General features: G+C 40.3%; 1 pseudogene; it reads right to left on the minus strand.

The window, feature by feature from the left end:
* Positions 1-1374: 1374 nt before the first annotated feature.
* LOC127153011 (multidrug and toxin extrusion protein 1-like) lies at positions 1375-18346 on the minus strand (annotated as a pseudogene).
* Between the last annotated feature and the right edge of the window lie 404 nt (positions 18347-18750).

An 18750-nucleotide genomic window follows, 5' to 3' on the forward strand; every position in this document is an offset into this window, starting at 1 on the left:
CATTATTCTAACTCTTCAAAACTTTTTTTTACACATGAAGAATAAGTCATTCTTAGGAAAAATGGTTAGTTTCAAAATGCTATCTAGCTCAGAGGCCCAGAAAACAAGAAAGATATTATATATCATAACTTAGCAGATGAAGACTGTAATACCAAGGGTGACCACCAGATGGAGTCTCAGGATCAGGATAACAAATGATATTGCATGGTATAATTGCCAAAGATTTATATATGTTCTTTCCCAGTGTGTGTGTGTGTTGTTCTTATAATGTAACCTTTTCATTGCTGTGACCCTTAAATCCATACTGCCAGAGGGTTACTGTAAATGCATGTGTCCGCTGGGCACTGTTTTCCTGATGCTACCGGCATGGAGATTGCGCTGGCGGCGAGGGTCCGTCATTGCTGCTTGCAGCTATATTTATTTATTTTTTTTATTTATTTATTTTTTTTCCACACTTTGGGGCATTTTGGGGGCCTTAACATGCTCAAAAACTCTTGAAAATTGGCACACACGTTGGAATCTGCAGCCATTAGGACGCCACAAAGGCTGGGATCCGGGCGTGGCACAGGGGCTTTACAGCGCCCCCTGGAACAGCTGCCGAAAACTTGATGTATATCCCACACATACTTGCACGTATACATATGAAACTCGGTAGACATGTAGATCTCACTGAGCCGAACAACTCACGCACTCTATGTCATTAGCTAATCCCAACAGGAAGTGAGTTATTCAAGGCTGTATAAAAAGCGCATGCTCTGGAATTTGATATACTCCTCGGAGGCCTTTATTCCGACGGCCACCAAACTTGTCAGCATGATCTCAAGACATTGGGGATGCAAAATTGCCAGGGGATTTTTGATATCTTGAATGGTTTGGCCGTGGCGAGGCGACAAATTTATGGCGAGAAATGAGAAACAGGAAATGGCTGATAACTATTGCATGCATTTTCTGATTCTGATGAAACTTCTGGAGTTTGTTTGTTGTATGATGCCGATCACATAGATGTGACTATCGAGAGTCAAAGTTATAGCTTTAATTTTAAAATGCATCATCCAAACACTTCAAAATTTTTATATACATAGAACTAGTCATTCTGAGAAATAAATGAGAAATAAACTTACTTCCATTGATACAAAATAATCAACAAAAAATAGAAAATTAAAAAACTCTCTCACTCTAACTCTGTGTCGGGGGATGGGATTAAGTCTGTGTATGTGTGTGTGTAAGTGTGACTGGGGGTAGTTGAGTGGCTGTGTGTGTGTATGTGTGTGAGAGAGAGAGAGCGAGAGAGAGAGAGAGAGAGAGAATGCATTTAAAGTGCATTATCCCAACTCTTCACAACTTTTTACATATGAAAAACAAATCATTCTTAGGTAATATGTTTATTATATTTTAAGACCGCAAAAATATTTAACATATCACACATGTAAACCAGCAGATGAAGACTGTAATACCAAGGATGAACACAAGATGACCTCATAGGATAAGGAATCTTTTTTAGCTCATTCTCAGTCTGTCAGAATGATTTAAAAGAATTTTAACCCTTTCATTGCTGTAACACTTCAATCCAAACTGCCACAGGGTTACTGTCAATGCATGTGCCTGCTGGGCACCGTTTTTCTCATGGCATCAGGGATGCGATTGCGCTGGTGGCGAGGGCCCGCCCATCGCTGCTTGCAGCTATATTTATTGAATGAAATAGAGATGTTAAAGTGTTATCATGGCTGTAACCCTGGTACAAAAAGTACAAAACTTCTATTGTCGTCCAATTTCAGTTTTTGCGTGTGTGTGTACTGGCAGGATTAAATGGCAGGGTCTCTGTAGTTGTCAAGGAGTAGTAGCATTTTCCATACATACAAATCCCTGAACTTACTATACTCTGAGAAATCCAGTGAGCACCTCATTTAACACAATCCCTCCAGCTAGTATAAGCAACATGAACAAAACCACAAGTCCTTGACGGACAACCAGCTGTTTGGTGGTCAAAACTGTGCCAACTGTGACCAACGCAACAACCTTTGTTACTCCTCCTTCTCCTTTACTGAGCCCTTCCAGGTCTGTGTTAACATCTGTCTGGCCTTCTTCAGTGTGCTGAGACTTCTGTAGTACTACAATGACAAACAAAAGACAACATAATCAGTCAACAGACAAAGTCCATGATGAAAGATACTTTTTTCACCATTAAGGTCATCATATACCACAGACAGAAAGTAACTTCTGTGCAGCCCTTATTTTCCACAACATAAGATTCATCTTTGGTTTCTGGGATTTGTACACCTGCTCTGATTAAGGCCTGAAAATAAGAAAATAAAGACGGCAGTCGTCATCTATCCAAACAGACTATATAGAGGTAAATGAAGAAAAATTACCCACTTCTTGAGTTGCTTTTTTCCAGTCCAGTTTGCAGATGAGGATAATGAAGAACAAAGACTGTAGGAAAACACATCCAAAAAACCCAATCCACAGACCTAACAATAGAAAGGTAAGATGAGAGGAAACTGATGAAGGTATGCAGTGTTTAGTTTATTGGCTGTTATATCCTGTGGGCTTACTATGCATATGTTTCTATAACACCTGTTTACTCAAAATACTGAAACCTGATTTGTTTCGTCAGAATTTTTCTCCTTCAGTACAAAGATCATCTCCTCTCTGGACTCTGAAGAAGAAGCAAGAAACCATAAACAAGAATTTCAAAGCCTGATGCTCGCCGTAGAAGAGTGGTGCCTGCAAGGACACCATCAACAATCATCCAGCCCTCTGGTTCTTCCTGGAGATTCACGGAGAACTCACCAGGATGTGGCACACCCCCTACTTGGTACATGTTCTTTCCGCTGCTTCTGCCACTTTCACCACTTTTGACAGTGCCGAAGAGAGAGTGCCGAAGAAGCGGTCACTGTGATTGAAGGCACATGCAGCGTACCGATTTAAGCCCTGCAGGACAACCTCCTCTCTGGCAGGCAGGGCTTATTCAGTGGCTGGCCAGACTAACTCAGCGCTTCACATGATGGCGGTGCTCCAAGTTTTCAGGCCAAACATCTCCACACAAGTGGATTAGTCCAGCCAAAGTTCTGATGCCATCAAGGAGGCTAGAGCGCTGTCTACAAGATGCCTGTATGCTCTTAAATGGTCAGTCTTTTCTAACTGATGTGAAACATCACTCCACTACGTTCAGAGCACAAGTTTATCACACTTCTGGCTCTTCCTAACTCAGTGGATGAGCAGGGTCAGAATTTACTCTGTCCAGTTCAGGCTCTTAGAGCCTATGTAGCGCTCTCTAGCAACTTCCGATATTCAGAACAGCTCTTTGTTTGCATGGGAGGCTGCTCTAAAGAGCTGCCAGTCACAAAGCAGAGTGTGAATAGTTATAGCCCTGGCTTAAGCCACAGTGGACCTATTGAAGTGAGGGCCCATTCAACCAGAGAAATGGTCGTCTCATTGGCTTGGTCCAGCAGTTTCTATTGGTTATATCTATGCAGTGATATCTGTCTTAGCCGTCTACCTTCACCAGATTTTATAACTTGGACCAACCTGCCCTTCAGGCATGGATTTTGTCAACCTAGTTTACCTAATCCCCTCTGTGAGTGGAGAAGGTCTTGTTATGTGGACCCCAGCATTTTCAGTTTTAGCACATATTTTGCATACAGTTTTCTATAAAGCAATTTTATGTGGTTTTCATTTTATTTTTTTATAATTGAATTGATTTATTTAAAATTCACAGAAAATACCTTCCACATTCCCCATATGTGTAGCAACGCATGGGGAGAGACTGTTTGATGGAGAACACTCCGGTTACCAACGTAACCTCGGTTCCCTGAAATAAGGGAATGAGTGTTGCGTAACCTGCCGTGCTATAAGGCTGCATGTGAGTCGATGACTGTCGCTTCCAGTCGAAAGATTCTGATGAAAGGGCGCTCAGAGCCAACTTATATAGCAGTCAGCTCCACTCATTTTGGTGGGTTAAAGCGCAATTTTTTGTGCAAATCAGGATTCAGTACTCAGAGTGAACAGGAGTTCCCTATTGAACGGTCTCTTCCAATGTGGGGAAAATAAGCCTGTTACAAACCTGAAGAAGGAAGAAGCTCACCTGCTCACCACCATAGAAGACCTGGCAGAGGAATAAGTGCAAGCCTTTCACTGTGGCCATCTGGTACAAAGAAGAGCAAATTTCTGAGTGATTTCCTCTGATTTCCTTACTAGTTTTCCTTCACCGCTTCTGAGGAGGAGATTGCCATTGATGACTCCATGTCCTTAACGGCATTGGATGCTGAAGAGCCTGAAGCCCTGCACAGCTGAGCGTGGACAGCGAACTGATCCACGTTCTCTCTAAGTTAGTCTATGTTGGGCTTTCTCCTGAAGTCCATGGCCGTCTCCACTGTTTTGAACATGTTGAGCTCCAAGTTAAGACTGCCAGTGCTTCAGGAACCTGGTGATCCATTGACAGATGGAGGTGGGCACAGATAGCTAAGGTAGTTTAGACAGCACAGGTTTTCAGACAGGCTGATATGACACTGTCTGGGCCTGGTGCCTTTCTTCTTTTGTTCTTACCTGACAAACATCATCTTCACTGAGAGGGGAGTTGCTGGAGGTGTTAATGGTGTTTTTTCAAATCTGCAATAAAACTCATTCAGATTGTCTTCCAGTTGTTGATTCTCCACAGTGCTGGGGGATAGTGTCTTGTAGATGTCTTTTTAGACCTTTCCACACTGATTTAGGGTCACTGGAAGAGAATTGGTTCCTCTTTAACACTCTAATCTCCTTTTCCAGTGTGTATTTGGCCTGTTTGTACAAGACTCTGTCCCCATTCCTGTAAGCATCTTCTTTGACCTGACTGAGCTGTCTGAGTTTTGCAGTGAACCACGGTTTGTTATTGTTGTATGGTCCTAGTAGGAAAGTGCATATCTTCACAGAAATTGATATAGGATGTGAGCTCATCCAGATTGTTTGCAGAAGCTTCAAAAACACTCCAATCAGTCAAAGCAGGCTTGTAAATCTCTTGAGAATTAATTAGTCCCTCTTTTTACAGTCCTTAATACAGGTTTAGCTGATTTTAGTTTCTTGTTTGTTCTGTGAAAGGCTTACAGTTGATGAGGAGCATTTCCAGATTGGAACAGCACATTTTCTTTACAACTTTTACATGTATACACCACCTCTCACTGATGTAAAAACATGTCCCACCGACACAAGATTTCTCCGCTGATTCTGCATCGCGATCTGCTCTGAACAATTGGAAGCCTGGCAGATGTAGTGTGCTGTCTGGTCAGGCGTCATTCAGCCAGGTTTCTGTAAAACATAGAGCAGCAGAGATTGAAGAGTCCTTATTTGTCCAGGAGAGCAGAAAAAGTTTGTCCGTTTTGTTGGGTAGAGAGTGGAGATTCACCAGATGGATGCTAGGCAGTGGCGTTTGAAATATGTGCTGTCTAATCTTTGTGAGCGTGACAGCTCACTAGTTATCAGCTGCTACTTCCTTGTTCCCAAAAAGATGCCGTTCTCAGACCCATTCTCAATTTCACTGACGTTACATCCCGTCAGGGCTTTTCAGAGGATGCTTGGCCTCATGTTGACTGCCTCGTCTGTGATTCCTCTAGGCCTACTCTATATGCGACCTCTCCAGCATTGGCTCAAAGCCATGTCCCGTTCCACGCCTGGCTCCTGGGACGATTTTATATCAGGGTAACCCATCGCTGCATCAGAGCTGTTGCCTCCGGACAACTTCTCGCCTGTTTTGATCAGGTGTCCAGTTGGGGCTGACCTCCAGGAGGAAGGTAGTTACAACAGATGCATCCAACTTGGGTTGGGGAGCTCTGTTTGAGGGCAACCTGGCGTTCAGCTCAAGGTCAAGCCTGGAGCAATGCTCCAAGCCTGGAGCAATGCTGGAGCAAGCCCATATCAACTCAATATAATTGCAGTCTTCCTAGCCCTCAAAACCTTCCTGCCAACCTTAAAGAGGCACCACATCCTGGTCCACTCAGACAACATGACGGTGGTAGCGTACATCAGTTGCCAAGGCAGTCTCAGATCCTGTTACAGGATGGCTTGGCACCTCCTGTTATGGGCACAGGGCAAACTCCTCTCACTAAGAGCAGTTCATGTGTCAGGCAGATTAAACCAAGGAGCAGATATGCTTTTCAAAGGTAATGTAGCTTCAGGAGAATGGAGACTACATTCTCAGACGGTTCAAATGATTTGGCCTGTCTTTGGGAGGGCAGAGGTGGACCTCTTTCCCTAAGAAGACAACTCTCACTGCCCAATTTATTTCTCGAAACAGCAATTTGTTTTGGCCCACGATTGGCCCAGCGCTTGCCTGTATGCCTTCTCCACAATTAGCCTGCTTCCTCAGGTCGTCAGATGGGTGAGGGAAGTCTAATGCTCAGTCCTCCTTGTGGCCCCACTTTGGAGGAACCAAACATGGTTCCCAGAGTTGATTCAGCTGTTATCAGCAGCCCCTTGGTCAATACCCAATAACATCCCAATCCAGTGTATGTTCAATGCTCTGGTCTGTTCAGACAATCAGAGCAGCTTTTTGTATATCTTTGGATAGTGGATGCTATAGCCTTGGCTTATGCCTCAGTAAGCTTGCAGTGCTCTATCACTCCACCAGTAGAATAGCCTCCTCCTGGGATCAGTCCAGTGGAATTTCTATTGGTGAGATTTGTGCAGCTGCCGGCTGGTCGTTGTCGCCTACCTTTCCTAGATTCAATAACTTGGATGTCACTGCCCTGCAGGCATGAATTTTGTCCACTTAGTATTATCAATTTCCTCTTGGTGAGTGGAAAAGGTTATGTCTTGTGGTCCTCAGCCTAGCGGCTTGGCTCTCACCTTTGTTTCATGCTTACAGGAGTCCTCAACATGAGTGCTCCAGGGCTGGGCTGCTATTAGCTGAGCGTGAATTAGACTGTCGCTTCAGTCGAAAGATTGTGGTTCAACCAAGCGGCACAAATGTGTACAGCTACACAAATGTGAAAAATTGAGGCTTCAGTAACAGAGTAAACAGGAGTTTCCTCACATGAATTAGCGACACAAGACTTGTTCCCTTATCTCAGGGAACCGAGATTACGTTAGAAAAAGCTTCTCTTCGATTATTAAAATGTTCTTCACACACACACAAAAATGGTTCTATTAAGAACTGTTCATTGAAAAGTTCTTTCGGGAATCCAAATGGTTCTTCTGTGACATTGCAAAAAAAAAAAAAAAAAAAAAAAAAAAAGTACTACAGTATGAAAAGGCATTCACATTAAAATAAATCAATAAATGTTTCTTTTGGTATTCCATGTTAGAAAGAAAATCATAGGACCAGCATACATTCTTTTAGTTTTACAGCATACAGTTTCCAATATTTAAAAATTGTGAAGTAGCTTTAATGTAGCAATTCACTTCATTACCAATTATGCCCATGTTGAGAGCAAACATCAGGGACACTCCAATTGGAAATCCCACAAAATAATACCCCACAATTCTACAAAGAGCACCAAGCAGCTGCTTTCCAACACCTCTGACAATTCCACCTGTAATAGCCTACAATCAGAACACATTTGGATGATCAAAAATTGACAATATCAAAACAGATTTACAATATGTGTGAAATATAAACAGCTGGCCACTTGAAATTAAAAGTTATAATGCTAAAAAGCTTTATGTTTTCATCCCAGTCCATGTATCTCCGAACAAAAACTATGACTAGACTATTTTTCAAGCATAAAAACTTTATTTAAAAAAAACATTAATAAACTTACCGAAATGGCATCAAATAGATGAACAAAGCCATACGTGAGCATGACCTCTGATACTATGAGGACAATTTCCCTGCAAGACAGAGAGTTACAGAGCCAATAATGCTCTTCTTCATCATTTAATGAAAAACCTGGGACACAATCAACAGAAACTGTATACAACATAATTTCAACTTTGTCAAGTGTTTAAAATAAATTTTTTAAAAAAGTCTTGTGAGATAACAAGATGGCCAAATATGTACTGTTTAACAGTAATTCTCTCTGGTAACTTACTCATCTGTGCTAAATATGTATCCAATAACATTGTTAGTACCTCCAATTATGGTTGCAATCACACAGGATACAAGTACTAGAGTAGCAGAGAAATGAATCATGTATTGAAAGAAAACAACCATAAAATATCAATAGTAACAATAATATTAACATATTATGTTTCACTGCAACAACTGATGTATCATGTTCTATTTGATATTGCACATTTCCTGATATATCATCAGGTCTCCAAATAATTAGACCTATTTAGCATCATTTAAATCTGTTGGAATGACCACTTACGTCCACAGACTAAAGACATTTTGGCAGACAGCTTGTTCTGTGTTTCCAGCTCCAAGTGCATTTCCCACCCTCACACCAGCTGCCACTGCAAATCCCAGTGGAAACTGATTGACAAGAAGGAAACAATGACTAGGTGACCAAAGGAAAACTAGGCTACTTTTTGACAGTCGTCGCAATGTCATGCATTTTCATAAACATATTTTGTTACACATAAATAAATGTTTTCTGTTGACACAGACTACCAGTCAAAAGTTTTTGAACAGTAAGATTTTTGATGTCTCTTCTTCTCACCAAGCCTGTGTTTATCTGATCCAAAGCACAGCAAAAACAGTAACATTTTGAAATATTTTTACTATTTAAAATAACTGTTTTTTCACTGGGTGGAAAGAGGGAAGCGGGCAAAAGACCTCCAGGAAGTAATCGAACTTGGGCCGCTGTGAGCACAGTTGCACTATGTCGACGCACTAATCACAAGGCTATCGGCACCAATATATTAGGATGATTTCTGAAGGATCATGTGATACTGAATTAATGATGTGGAAAATTTAGCGCTGATCACAGGAATAAATTACATTTTACCAAATATTGTCCTGTCCTAACAAACTATACATCAGTGAAATGCTTATTTATTCAGCCTTCAGATGATTTAAACAATTGACCATTATGACTGGATCTGTGGTCCAGAGTCACTTGTTTGTTTTTTTTTGTTTTTTTTGTTTTTGTAGAAACCGGGCTAATTTGTTATTGTTTAGGAATTATTTAGGACTTTGAAGTTAGGGTTGGGGTTTGTTTCCAGGACCAGCAAAAGAGGTTGAGACCATGTAACACAGACCATGTAACTCTGGCAATACCATGTACATAATGCTGGCCAGTTCATAGAAGACAGACTGAGCCCCGAGCTCAACCTCACTGATGAGTCCTGCAATAAATATAGGAGGGCAAAAACAAAAAAAACTCATAAAGTGCACATATTATATTTTAAATTTATACATAGTATAAAACATAAAATACACATAAAATACAAATATTGTTATGAAATTAAAGAAAATTAATAAAATACACAATTTACAAACCTGCAAGGAATCCACCAATCTCATATGACCACCACTCTGCACAAAGCATGAGCATGCTGGGAAAAGCCAAGCGAATGAAGGCATCCCATTCCTGCAGACAGTCACGAGACCAGCCTAATGGTTTGTGTGTGAGGCAGATCGAAATATCACAGAGACAGATGGGAAAAATACACACATTTAAAATAACAGACTAATTAATAACTATTAACAACTAATTAACTGAATTTAAACCAACCTAATCAAATTATTCATGTCAAAGTCTTGTAAATAGTTTATTAATGACACCCATGTCACCATGAGGAAAATAGTCCTGCAGAATATTCTTTAAAACTAGTCAATTCAAACTGGTGTGCTGTCAGACTTTTTTTCAAGATGCAGAACTAGGTAACGGACCTCTACAGAATTGAACAGGAGAGACTCACCGCCCCAGGTGGCTTTATGTAGGCCCATACATCGGATGTACAAATAAAGAATCACTGCCAAGGAATACTGGGAAATTGCATTTGCAGCAGCAGATCCTCTGTGAAGTTATAATTCAAATATGAGATGAATGAAGTAAACAAGAAAACATTGTCACTAAATATAAGATATACAGAATCTAGACAGCTTCTAACGCCACACCAAGATCAAACAAATGAAGGAAGATGTAGTTTATTAAAGCATTGAGGGCATTTCCTGCTGCTTCTGTAATGATCTGAGGCCAAATAATACCCTAAACAAACATACAAATCAGACCATCAGGATCATAGCAATATAGAGTATACAATACTCAAACTGCATAACATAACATAACATGACATAAGTTTGATTATTAAGGAAGACATAACTCATTAAATGTATTACTTTATTGCTTAAATGCAATGTATATCACTTTAAATAAAAGCATCTCCAAATACATAAATGTAAAGACTTAAAAAAAGGAGGAGGAGTTTACCTGATTTTGAAGATACAAGCCCTGCAGCTGATACATAAAGGCAGCCTTTAGGTAAAAAAAAAAGAGAAGAAAAGAAGAAAATGTTGTTGGTGAGTGGCAGTAAAACTTAAGTTGAGTACTTAATTTAAGTAAAGTAAAGTAAAGTAAGTAAGTATGTAACACTCAGCCTAAAAGGCAGGCTACACAAATAAATTTTTCTTTCCCCTCCCTACAGAGGTTGTTTGGACAAGTTAAAAAAAAAAAAAAAAACCCACGACTATTAACGATGAATGCAAACCAAAGTGTATTAAATACAAACAAAAAAAGCAAACACCAGGAAACACAATATATACAATATTTACAATAAATGAATGTGCGCGCGTTTTCTACTGTCCTTTAAGTCCAATGTTGTTTGTGTGTGTGTGTGTGTGTGTGTGAATTGGATCGGCCTTACCGGTGAAACGTTTGAGTCCGGGAGCGCGATGAGGAACAGCGCTGTCCTGTGACGGAATCCCCAAGAAAAATAGTCCAAAACTAGTAAATCCAAACTAAGTATTTTGACGAACACAATTTCAGGGTGGTTAAAGAGTCACAGACGTAGACAGCCAAGAGTAATGAATGTGATCGATAGTTGTGTTGAGCCGGGTGAACGTTGCTCTAGAACGACGATAAGCCGGCTTCTTTTATCGAACGTGAAAAACCAGACGCGTCACGGCGGAACTCTCGCGAGAGCAAACAGGATCACAAGCACTCGACGGGGCAATACAAACAAAGGGACAACAATAACAGCTGAGATATATCAACAATCACATCAGTTTTCTCAACAACAGTATAAATAGCTCCCTTTATGTGGCTGTGCTACATAGGGCCGTGCCCGGAAGGTGAAAGGTTTTACTGAGATCGGGTTGAATGAGTACAGGTGAGTTTTGTAATGCTTGTTTAAGTGCATCCATGCTATTTTGACATTCTGAAGTCCACTCCCACTTGACTCCTTTCTTTTTAAGGTGGTTCAATGGAGCAGCTATATCTGCAAAGCGATATGAACTTGTGATACCACCCTGCTAAGCCCAGAAATCTTTGCAGAGCTTTGAGATCTTGTGGTGGTGGGAACTCTGCGACGGCCCTGGTTTTCTCTCGGTCAATCTCCACACCCCTCTCGGAGACTACATGGCCGAGAAACTTGAGCTGACATTTGAAGAAGTGGCATTTCTTCATATTCAGGGTCAGATTGGCCTGGTTGATTTTATGGAAGATGGTGTTGAGATGTTGAATGTGCTGCTCTAATGTTTTTGAATAAATAATGATATCGTCAATGTAGACAAAGCAGATCTTCCCCCTCAAGTCAGCCAGAACTCTCTCCATTAAACGCTGAAAGGTGGCTGCGGAGTTCCTGAGACCATAGGGCATAGACTTAAATTGAAATAACCCCTTGGTTGTAATAAACGCAGTCTTCTCAATTCCTCCATCTCCACCTGCCAGTACCCAGACTGTAGATCCAATGCACTAAACCAGGAGGCGCCTTCCAGGGATTCCAGGATGTCATGAATCCAAGGCATTGGGTAAGCGTCGGGTACGGTTTTGCTGTTTAACTTTCTGTAATCCACACAGAACCTGTATGAGCCATCAGGTTTGGGGACCAGGACCACAGGTGAAGACCAAGGCGAGAAAGATGGCTCAATGATGTTGTCTTGGAGCATCTGGTCAACATGTTGCTCAATGATTTGTTTCTTGATGGGAGAAACTCCCCAACCTTCACCAGCTGCTCTACTGTGTTCACTGTCCCCCGTAGACATCCTGCAACCCTGGGGTTGATGTTGTTCAGGATGCGATTCACCAACTCCTCCTCGGAAATCTCAGGTTTCCACTTTAAACAGAGGGCCCGGTAGTCATAAGCAAAGTCCCTCAGGCGTTGTCGCGGCTGCTGGACCAACGTCTTCAGCTTCTCCTCCACTTCTGAGAGGTAATCATCTGAAAGAAAAGCCACCATGAATGCCTTTTTGAAGGATTGCCATTCTGTTACCTTAGCCTTCTCTGGTTTCCACCAGCTCTGAGCGGGTCCCTTCAGGACGGTACTTAATGTTCCGATGAACTCGAGGCTGGGGAGTGGCCTGATCTCCAGGAAATTTTCACACTGCTCGAAGTTGAGCACCTCTGCTGTCTCACAGGAGTCACCGAAAGTGGGGAACTCTAGGCGAATGGGAGGCCGAGCACAGAATGAGGATGAACCAGACAAAAATGAGGAGGGAAGCACACTAGGAGGATGAGTATGCACAGGAGAAGTAATGTCATAAGTAATATTTGAAGCTTTATGAGTTGAACCTTTATCTTTAGCAACTGGCATTGGGGTCTGTGGACAATGGACCGGAGAAATGTGGGAGGGAGCTGGTGAGTAGGCCTGCAATCTGGAGAGTGTGGGAGTACTGGTAAGTCTTAATTTTTTCATTTGACTTTCCCATTTAGAATCTCTCCTCAGAAAACAATCAGTTACAGCCCTTTCCAATTTTTCCAGTGACTTCATGAAATAGTCCTCCAACCCAGCCAAGCTAGCATCCACGGCCTGCCTGAAACTGGCCTCCCGATTTAATGTACTGTCCATTGATTGTTTGAAATCATGCTCTAGAGTTTGTACTTTTTGATTGAGCGCCAATAAATCCACTTTTACCTGTGCTACGTCTGCTTTCATTGTTTGCACCAATCCAACATTTAAAATACAGCTCCATCATTATTAGATTGTTCAGAATCCGATATATACAATGAGCTAAGCATGGATGTTATTTCGGCAGTAGGATTGCGCCTTGTCACAAATGGGCCTGCTGTAAAATCCACATCTGGTTGTTCATTTTGGTCATTTACAGGTGTATTAGGGTTATCTGCATTTACTGTATTTACAACACTAACATCAATAACAGCATCAGTATTTGGTACATCCATCCTGATAATTATACCAATCCAAACAACAAAAGAAGGTTCCCCGTATGGGCCACCAATATGTAACACTCAATATGTAACAGGCTACACAAATAAATTTTTCTTTCCTCTCTCTACAGAGGTTGTTTGGATAAGTTAAAAAAACAAAAAAAAACACGACTATTAACGATGAATGCAAACCAAAGTGTATTAAATACAAACAAAAAAACACCAGGAAACACAATATATACAGTATTTACAATAAATGAATGTGCGCACGTTTTCTACTGTCCTTTAAGTCCAATGTTGTTTTTTTCTGTGTGTGTGTGTATTGGATCGGCCTCACCGGTGAAAAATAGTAAATCCAAAGTATTTTGACAAAGACAATTTCAGGGTGGTTAAAGAGTCACAGACGTAGACAGCCAAGAGTATATCAATGAGGAGATGGTGGAGAGAGTGTCCTGTTTTAAATTTCTGGGCACATACATCTCAGAGGATCTCTCATGGACGAAAAATATCATGGCACTGGTTAAGAAGGCACAGAAGCGGCTATACTTCCTAAGAATGCTCAGGAAGGTAAACCTGCCACAACGGCTTCTAGTGTCATTCTACAGTTGCTCTATTGAGAGTATCCTTACATATGGTATGCTGGTATGGTATGGAAGCAGCACTGCAGCTGATAAAAAGGCTCTGCAGAGAGTTATAAAGACTGCACAGAACATCATCGCAAAACAACAGCTACCTTGGAAAACATATTTACCTCTCGTTGCCTGCAGAAAATACACAATATCCTGAAGGACTCATACCACCCTGCACATCATTTATTCCAACGTTTGCCATCTGGGAAACGTTACAGAGCTATCAAGACCCGCACTACAAGATTCATGAACAGTTTTTATCCTAAAGCCATAACAATACTGAACACCGAACTTAAAAAAACATTCTTGATATATGAGAAGAACCATTCACATGGGATGATTTTGAGCACTTTAATCACTTAGCACAGTGTAATTTATTAATATTTATTATTATTGTCTGTTATTGTCTCCTGTCTTTACTGTGGCTTAATAAATTGGAATACATAATTTCGTTGGATGTAAGTTCAATGACAATAAATATTCTGATTCTGATTCTGATTCTAATGAATGTGATCGATAGTTGTGTTGAGCCGGGCGAACGTTGCTCTAGAACGCCGATAAGCCGCCGACTTTTATAGGACGTGAAAAATCAGCTGACTGAGATGACGTCAGGGGATTCCCAGACGCGTCACGGCGGAACTCTTGCGAGAGCAAACAGGATCACAAACACTCGACGGGGCAATACAAACAAAGAGACAACAATAACAGCTGAGATATATCAACAATCACATCAGTTTTCTCAACAACAGTATAAATAGCTCCCTTTATGTGGCCGTGCTACAAGTAAATAAGTAAATAATAAATAAATAAATAAATTCATTCATTCATTCATTCATTTTATGTCCTTCCAAATCTATTTCTTTCAGGTAACCAATATATTTTCCCCAAAACACAAAATACTCGGGAAACAAGCTCCAAAATGGTTAAAATGAAATACAAAACAATGTGACCCATGTGAAATATTCTTGTAAATAGTCTTGTAAAGTCAGAGTTAAGTTTTGTGAGGAACAGAGTGAAATATAAAGAGTTATTAATTGAAAGTCATATAGGTTTGGAGCAGCATGAGCTTTGAGTAGATAATTACTTTACATTTACAATTTTATTTATTTATTATTTTCTTTGTTAGTGAATTGCTCCTTTAATGTTTGTGAATGTGTAATGTTAATTGCAGTGTAAATGATAGTAGAAGTGTTCTGAAGAGCAGAAGCAGGAGACGAAGTCTGAGCATTAAATAAAGACTATTCAATAAACTCTGCTCCTTCTTAACACCTTTACTTTGGCTCCTGCTTCTGCTCTTCACTTTCATTGGCTTTTTCCTCAGTCAACTTCTTGGCTGACAGAAGACTGTTAATAGTGTTTTTGGGTATTTTGGGTACCAGACAAGACCTCCTGTTAACAGGGTTTGGGTATTAGACTACTCTGCTGACGAGTTGTTCTGTTACCGGACAAACTGATATTTTCTGACAGGATCTGGTGTCCGGGGCTGGATCTTAATTGTCTAGGCATGGAGACAGTGATCTAACAGTGCAAAAAAAAAAAAAAAAAAAAAAAAAATCACGTGTTACTTACAGGCAAAGCAGGCATGAATATTTTTACATAGAGTTGTGATAGACTGTTGAGAGAAAAAAAAATCACACAGTTAAAGAATTTAAACTTTCAAATGAAATGACATCATGTTTAAACCAATTTTTGATTTATTTATTTATTTATTTATAATACTTATATTATTTAATGCAAAACATCCAGTAAATGTTGAACATTTCAGATCTGGCCACATTGGGACTTTGTCGGACAGCCAGCAGAATGGACTCTGTGTTGATGAGCAGTGCCCAGCAGGGGAAACATGCCAACAGTAGGATGAGAATCCCTCTCTGCAGTATCAGACCCACCCGCTTCAGATTATTACTGCCAAATGTCTGGAGAACACAGTTCAACTCAAATGACACCTGAGCACAAAAAAACATTCTTATTACTCTTATTATTGTACATTCACTATCTAACCTGAGAGATAAGTGTATCACACACAGACGCCAGCCCAGAGCTGATGGAGAGGCTGGTCACATTAATAACCTGCGAGTAAAAAGACCATATTTACAAATGTAATGAGTGTTTTAATAAAAGCCACTATAATTAAGTTATTTTGTGTTATTTAAGTTATTTAACTCACAGCAACAGCCAGAGCCACAGTGGCCAGTTCAGTTTTTCCCAAGTGTCCACAGAACACAGTGCTGATGAAGCTGATCAGAAAGATCATCAGCTGAGATATAAACTGTAGGAAGACCAGAGCATTTACTGTATAACAGCTACAATACATTTTCACTAATTGTCGGTTAAAATTTATTATAAGGCCTTATTTTGACTCCACACACAATCTTAGGTGACATATATTAACATTACTCTGAGCTAAAATGAACATGGCACATTAAATTTATTTGAAAACATATTGAAGAGTCCAATAATTAATAGATAAACTATCTTAAATCATTATACTGAAAAAAGAATGATTTCACTAACTCAATAACAATTGAATGCTTATATATGTATTGATGTGTTAGAAGCAGGAAAAATGGGCAAGCGTAAGGATTTGAGCAAGTTTGACAAGAGCCAAATTGTGATGGCTAGACGACTGGGTCAGAGCATCTCCAAAACTGTAGCTCTTGTGGGGTCTTCCCTGTCTGCAGTGGTCCGTATCTATAAAAAGTGGTCCAAGGAAGGAACAGTGGTGAACTCGCAACAGGATGCATTATGGGAAGAAGGCAAGCTGGCAGAGGCAGTGTGATGCTTTGGGCAGTGTTCTGCTGGGAAACTCTGGGTCCTGCCATCCATGCTGATATTACTTTGACACATACCACCTACCTAAGAATCACTGCAGACCATGTACACCCTTTCATTTCCCTGGAGGCTGCGGCCTTGCCACGAAGTAAAAATGGTTCAGGAATGGTTTGAGGAGCACAATGAAGAGTTTGAGGTGTTGACTTGGCCTCCAAATTCCCCAGATCTCAATCCAATCAAGCATCTGTGGCATGTTCTGAACAAACAAGATCACAGCCTACACGACTCAGAGGACCGGCTGCTAACATCTTGGTGCCAGATACCACAGCATACCTTTAGGGGTATATATATATATATAGATATATATATATTTGATGTGAACTTAAGGCAGATATAAAAGACTAAAAGCTCTTATTTTGTTGCAGATCTCTTGTGTGCAATCAGAGCAGTGAGTCTGTGACCTATATACATCACCAGTCTTTTGGTCTCATCCTTTGAAATGCTTTTCCCAGTCTTTTAATGCAACCAATTCCAACTGTAGCTTGTTTTGACTGTATTTTCTTGAATACTGGTGGCCAAGATGGTTTTGTACCCTTCCAAATTCATTCTGCTGCTGCCATCATACATTAAGTCATTAAGAAAATTGAAAGAGCCTGTTCCAGAGCCCACGCCATGACACCAGCGCCACCATGCTTTACAGATGAGGTTGTATGCTTAGAATAATTTGCAGTTCCCTTTTTTTCTCCACACATTGAAGTTCCATTTATTTAGAGAAAGGTTAATTATTGTCCTATCTGTCCATAAAACTCTGTTCTAAAACTCTACTGGCTTTTGCAAACTCTAATCTTGCCTTACTATTTTTGGTGCTGGTCAGAGGTTTGCATCTTGCTGTGTAGTTTCAGTAATTCTATGTTAAAAGTCTCCTGTGGACAGCTTTCTGGAGGTTGTTGGTGATTTTACAGACATGTATTTTAGGGTTCATTTTCACAGCTTTTATGATTTGCCTGTCATCAACTCCTGTCTCAGCTGATCAGGACGTTGTTGGCTACTAATGTCTCTTGATTTCTCCATGCCCTTTGTTTTTTTCTATAGCTCTAATTGACTTCCTCTTTTCTCTTAGCATCCAAATTACTTGCTTTTCTCTCAGAGTCAGCTCCCTGGTCTTCATCCTGGTTTGTGTGTGTTGTCATCAAATGCAAGACACAGAATGCAAAGCAATGCATGTAACTGATACGAGACATTCCCTGCTTTTAATATATGAAGAATTAATGCAACAGGACACAGCTGATCATTCAAAAAGACCTGTGAGGCAATTGTTCCAATACTTATGCTCACATCAGATAGTGGGATTAACTCTAAAAGTGCTGATCTTCTTAGCTGGTAAAACATTTATGTGCTGAAACACCCAATAATAAAATGTGACATTCTCTAGTTTTGTCTCACATTTATCTTTAATCATATTTACAGAATTCTTGACTCCACAGCAAACAGAGCAATTTTGTCTTTACTGGTCCAATACTTATGGAGGCCACTGTGTGTGTGTATATAAGTATATATATACTTACCACTGGTCCAGCCAATTTTAACAGCTCTATAATTTCTTCTTTATAATTTACTGGTAACAAACGTCTGAGTTTTCTTCGACACTCATCACAAACAATCTGTGAATTTGACTTGAGCATCATGGCTTATATCCTGTTTTGAATATTCATTTATCCGGATGTCCGTGTTAATGCTGTCCATTTCCATTTCTAAATCCAGTCCCCTGTGACAACAAAGCACTAACTTTAACTTAGTTTACCATAAAACAAATGCATCTGCATATATATTACATTAAAATAAATACCTTAAAGTTCTGCTACAGGGAGTCTTTTCAAAAGAAACACTTTGAAAACTGTCTGGCAGAAGCTTCTTGCTGTTGTAGTACACAAGGTTAGTATATAAAGAGCAGTCAGTGCATTTGCAGGTCAGGTTTCATTAAAGAGACACCAACATCATTCTGAAGAACCCCAAATAACATCCAGCTAACACTGAAAGTTCTCTCTGTGCTCAGAGCAGGTCATCATGTGATGCTGATAGCTGCATGAACTGGTCGTTACATTTGCATTCTTAACACCTTGTGGTGCAGATAAGATAAATTTGACTGCAGGACCTTTTTTCTAGGA

Source organism: Labeo rohita, chromosome 21 (assembly GCF_022985175.1).
Source record: "Labeo rohita strain BAU-BD-2019 chromosome 21, IGBB_LRoh.1.0, whole genome shotgun sequence".
Classification (NCBI taxonomy): Eukaryota; Metazoa; Chordata; class Actinopteri; order Cypriniformes; family Cyprinidae; genus Labeo; species Labeo rohita.